Below are 6,000 nucleotides of genomic sequence, written 5' to 3' on the forward strand. Positions count from 1 at the left end.
CTGAATGCTGGAACAGCGATCATGATTACCCATTACTGAGAAATAACACATTTACAAGTGTGAAGTATAGCAATTTCAATAACGCATTTCTTGGATCAACTCAATTTAGACATGGTCTCTGAGTAGTGCTATTAAGTTTCTGAGGTGCATGTGCGGGGAACATTTCAATTCTTGTCTTCCAGGAATGGGAGATTCAAGATGAAGTCATACTGCACTTTATTATCAATGAAATACTATGATTTGTGATAGACACACTGAATACTGACTTTTATCCTTGTCTCAAGTCTAATGCAAATCTCCAACATTGTTTAGAATATATCATTTCAAAATGCCACACTGAAGTGCAGCAAAAATTCCATTTGAATATTCATATTCAAATCTTACCTAGCTACAATCAAACCTATTGACAATATATAGATGGCACAGGATAAGTGAAACTTTCTTTAGATGCTAATTTCTAAGAGCATGACAGACTAAGTACAAGACTTTTGTCAACAGAGACAATGAAGGATTGAAAGCTGCTGTATAGCTACAGTATAGTTCATGAAAAACATAATCAATATATAGGCAAAAATATGCAAACTATCTGGAAAGAATGATAATCGGTTTAACCAATATCCAGAATTGTGTACTGAATTGTTTATTAGCTTTTATTAAATATTTGGTGTAAATCGTTTTTTGGATTGAGGAAAACCCAGTGTATTGTTTGCATATATTATTAAACATCGCAACTAATTATTTGCAAGTAAGAAATGCATAGTGTTACAGTTACAGCACTAATAAAGAAATTAAGATCTACAGCTATTTAGATCGCATAATTTATGGACACAATTACTGCTATTATTGAATTATGAACATATTATTGACATATGAATATCCGTAATTAATGTTATGTTTTATTGTGTAGTCAATTTGAATCCCTATCGAAATAGTAAAACGATAAGAATATTTAATCTGTGGTTGTTATCAGACAGCTATATTGTTGAACAAATTTGTAAGTTGCATGCTAACCAAAACCAATTATTATATTACGCTATGCTGTCTTAAAAGCAATATGAAACGCCTTAACAATGACCAATTAGATTGGAAGCCAAACTTAATTCCCCATTTTCTCCAGGCAAAGACTTTGTACTTCTGTATTTCAGAAGGATATAGCAGCCTAAATTATATGCTACTTGGTCAAATATAAAAGTATAAATGACAATTTAATAATTTGGCTTTTTTCCCCCATTAATCTTGCATAGGATTAGAAATGTATTCTTGTTGTTGGTGGTGGAGTTTTATTTTGATTTATTTATTTATTTATTTTTTATCAGGAATGTGCAAAGTTTTTCTGTTGTTGTTTTTTTTCCCTCCTTTTTTTTCTTTTTTTTTCAAGGAAGGTAGTAATTGTTAGACCTGTAGCTACAGATATTTTAATGAGTGTTATGAGAAGCATCAACATCAACAGGTACCACACGATTAATTGAGCTACTGCTGAGACCGATACATACAAGACTAATAAATTATATCTAATCAAATTCACTTATAATAAATCTAAAAACAACAGTGTGTTCCGCACGTAAATACAAATTTAACGCTGGTGTTCATTAACAGTCGCTGAAAACAGTAATTACCAGCACACACCCACCACCCGTTTTTATGATTTGTCACTTCACATAAATGTTTGTCTTACTGTAAACAAATGAAAAAAAAAAAGAAAGAAAGAAGAACAAACAGACATAACCTACAAAAGACATCATATTGAAGAGGTGTGAGGTAACTTTTACCTTTCAGAGTACGGTTGGGGCTTCCTTGGAGCGGCGGGAATTCGGTCCCACGCAGGTCTGCGCTTTTCACCACACAGCAGATGATACACGCTTGACAGAGAAAATAAGCAGCTCGGGGAGGAGAAATTCTCTCTTTCTCTTTATCTTTCTTTTCTCTCCCTCTGTCTATGTCTTCTTCTTCTTCTCAGAGACAGTCAGTCAGACATAGGGCTTCTTGCGTGAGCTTACCGTCGATGAATAATGACAGAACGTGAGTGTGCGCGCGAGGCGTCTCGAGAGCACGTGAAGTGAAGTTAGGGAACTGTTCTCGCGCCGGGTGCTGAAGAGAAGCCTCCGCGGGGAGAAGATGCAAAGTGTGTGTGTGTGTACACTGACCACTGACTGAGGACCTACAAGGATGAGCGAGTGCACTGTGTGGAAGAGCGCATCGTGTCTATGGAGGGAAACAGCGACTCTCTCGTGCGCATCTTTGTTTTAACCCCTGAACATCACACACGGGTCTCGTGACAGGTTAACCCTGGATTATCAGATATCGATGCATCTTTAACTCTTAGAGAGCCCAGCATTGACACTTATTATCTATTTTCATTTTATACCCACTTTAAAATTGCTTTTATGAAGCCATTGTAACACAAATACAGATTTCAAGCCTTTTTGTTTAAGAATGCTTTTTGTTGTTGTTAGTTAGCTAGTTAGTTTGTTTTTGTTTGTTTTTTTTAAAAGGGGCATTGTTGGAATGAAGAGCAAGAGATTGTTAAATACTAATTTTTTTTTTCTCCAATTGTTGCTTTGATATACTGTACAGTGTTTACACTTTTTTTAGTAAAATTATATATATATATATATATATATATATATATATATATATATATATATATATATATATATATTATTGCAATACTGCCTTAGTGAGTCTGATAATTAAAACGTACAATTATGCACTCCATCTGATGCAAACTGTGGTCTTTTGGACAAGGTTTGTAAAATTAAGAGCATTTTTATTTGTTAGTTGTTATTATTAATTAATTTGTTATCATTTTTGTTTGCTTATTATTTTATTAAACTGAGGCAAGAATCTTGATATCTTTAACTTTATTGCAGTGCATTTCATACTTGCTAAGACCTATAACAAATAAATGCATACTAAAAATGAAATAAATGTTTACAGAATATACTGTAGTGAAGGCTTGGTAAAACGTCTGGGAAACATAAAGGTTTCTCTACTACAGCTTTAAACCAACTAACAGGTAAGACCTTGTTTTTCTAGTCTACTGAAGTAATCATAAAATCTCACACTCTCATGCATTTTCTGTATTTTAATCTTCTGACTGTGGCTAACGACAAAACTATTGTTGAGTATTTTAATCAGCTTTCATTCATTTTCCTGCTCATCTGAGGGGTAAACTACAGGGCAGTTCTATTATACTTTGTGCGCAGTACGATTGCATATGTGCAATATAACGAAGGAGACTAACCCACACCAGCTCTCCCAGTAATATGCTTTTAACTGTCCCGTATGAAGCATAGTCATTACCGTGACAGTACGTGTTTAAAAGCATCCTGATGTTCGAGTCATGCTGCGCTTATTAAAAATCAAATTGTTTATTACACCAGGGTGAGTTTTATTTTCCCTTCTGCATAGCATTTTGGGAATATATGGGCACCATCCTCATAAACTTACAGTAACAAGGAAAACAGAAGAAGAAATAATAACTCGAAAGATTGCCTACATGCCTGTGGAAACACCCACAAGGGACTGGCAAGTCAACACATTTCAAACAGAGAAAATAAAGTACAGCTTAAGCTTTATTGAAATTCCCAATTCTTTCTGTGCTCAAATCAAGGTTATTCATCACAGAAAGATGAACTTTATGTCTGGTTGGGCTTCTGCCAAAGCATATGTGAGAATTACACTCCAGCAGACTTAAAAATCTATATGTCTTCACCCATTCCTCGTTTCTCGTGTTCAGGAGTCGGCATCATCCACAGGCCCTTCGTTAGTTCTGCTTGGCAAACCACCTCTGTTCTTTCTGAAATTCTCGGCTGGCCACATGACAGTGGTGTAATGTGAGGCAACTCACATTTTTTATCATTAAGACAACATTGTCTTCAGCCAGCTCACTTTGACCTAATGACATTTGTGGCTTAAAAAAAAAAAAAAAAAGGGATATATATAGGATTTATATATTTTCTCCTAATTTTCATTAAAAAATAAAATTAAAAAAGTAATAAAAAAATATAAAGAAAAAAAGAAAGAAAAGGTAAAATGTTCTGTTTTGCTATATGGAAAATTGGAGTGTGAATTAAGTAGTAAAATATAAACAATTCTATATCTTATAACTAATATTGCATTCTAAATGAATAAAGGTAAATAACTTGGGTTAAAAAATAGCATTTCAAATTAGGTTCAAATGCATAATCATTTACAATTAGATATAAAGACTATTACAGCATTTGCATGCATCTCGGTTTCTTCTGTATTGAGAACATTTAAACTGTCTCTAAAATTCGGTGAGAGCTTGCTCTCCTTCATGAATTGTACAATTCAGCGGCTGTTGACAACTTGGGCTGAGGGTAAACACTTCAGAAGATTTACATCATTCAAATGAAACCCACTGGACTGCAAATAAATGTCAGATTAAGCATTTATATTCAACACGCTGGGTGGTTTTTTGATGTCATTAGTTTTTTTTTTTTTTTTGCACTGCTAGAAAACCTAACTAAAAAGTTCCAACTAAAAATCTTGCAAATAAATGCCCATAACCACTCTGTGCCCATCACAAATAGTGAAGACATGACTGCTTAGTTGGAAAAATTACACTCAAATATTCAAAACCTCATTTCACAAGACATGGTGTTGTAAAATGTGTTTTAATGGCTGTTACACATTATAGTGCTAATTTAATTTCATATCCCATAATTAAAATTTTATATTTCTATGCTCTTCCATGACGGTATTTGAAAAGCAAAAATAACGCCTCTAAAAATGAGCATTATGCATCCAGTCATCCAACTAATACCAAATTTTTTTGACTAGCAACTACCTCTAGGCATTTGCAGCACAAGGCTTACAGAGAAGGGCATCACAGAGCTGAAGTGTTCAGCAGCCACGGCCCCAGTGCCTTGTGGGTAAATATGTTACAGCATTAGAGGAATACTGTATGGAGAGACAAGTAAGACTCAGCCATAGGCAGTTCTCAAACAAACTTTTGCTCTCCCCCGCAGCTAAAAACAGCATCATCCATCTTAGATTTCTCTCTTGCCTGTTGAGCCCAACACCACAGCAAAGTATATTGTTGGATCGTGCTGTGCCCCCACACAACTTGCGCATGGTACATACAACTACTCAAATAAGTTCCATCCCAAATCACTGGTGACAACATTAAAGGAATAAAGTATCAATGCAGCAGACATGAGCAATAACAGAAAAAATTAAAAATTAAAAATTAGCAACAAAGATCTGCCTCAAAACAAGAAATCTTAGAAAGTAAAGGGGCATATTTGGTTCTAAAAATTGAAATGTATTTAATTTATATTTACTCTTACTGAAATTGCAGGCATGTAAGTTATATCAGCAGGGCCCTTGAGAGGACCCCACCCCCCCTCTCTCTTCCACAGTCCATTTGGCAATAAACTTCAAGCTATATTGGAGAATATATAACCTTCAGGTTATTGTGCAATGTAATAATGAAATTCTATGCTTATTAGTCATAATTTAAAAAGGTTGTCAAAACCATAAGATTCAAACTCATCAATCCAAATCAATGCAAATCCCAATATTTCTAACGTAATCCTTGTCTGAGACCCTGAACATGCTGCACCACTTGACTTATATATATATATAGCAGGCAAGAACGCATGCATATACTGTATCTACCTAGACCCAAACATGCCTGAAATCCTAAAATGTTTCTTTGAGTAAAGTTTTGTTTGGGTGGAAAAAAGTTTGAATCATATACAAATTCGCTTGATGTGAAAGTCTTTCCTACATTCTTGAGGGATCAGCACGCCCTAGGACATTTTTTGGAAAACTTCGTTAAAAGTGTATGAAGCATTCAATTCGTCCTGTTTAAATGTGATTTGGTATACAGAAGAACTCAGAGAGCGGGTGAGAGAACATCTGAAGGCTCTGTTGCGGGTTAACTGTGGGATGAGAACACCTGCCATGACATAGTTGGTGTTTTTGTGGGAGGGGGTTTAAGAGCACTGTCTGCATTTGGATTCTCTGTGG

At 35.0% G+C, this 6,000-nt stretch overlaps 1 long non-coding RNA gene across 1 annotated transcript in view; it reads right to left on the reverse strand.

The window, feature by feature from the left end:
* LOC113095018 (uncharacterized) overlaps window positions 1–2,358 on the reverse strand; it is a 174,120-nt gene extending 171,762 nt beyond the window's left edge. Inside the window, exon 1 of the long non-coding RNA XR_003288255.1 lies at window positions 1,770–2,358. This is a non-coding gene — a long non-coding RNA (uncharacterized LOC113095018). The remainder of the gene's footprint in view (window positions 1–1,769) is intronic.
* Between the last annotated feature and the right edge of the window lie 3,642 nt (window positions 2,359–6,000).

This window comes from Carassius auratus, unplaced genomic scaffold (assembly GCF_003368295.1).
Source record: "Carassius auratus strain Wakin unplaced genomic scaffold, ASM336829v1 scaf_tig00215565, whole genome shotgun sequence".
NCBI lineage: Eukaryota > Metazoa > Chordata > Actinopteri > Cypriniformes > Cyprinidae > Carassius > Carassius auratus.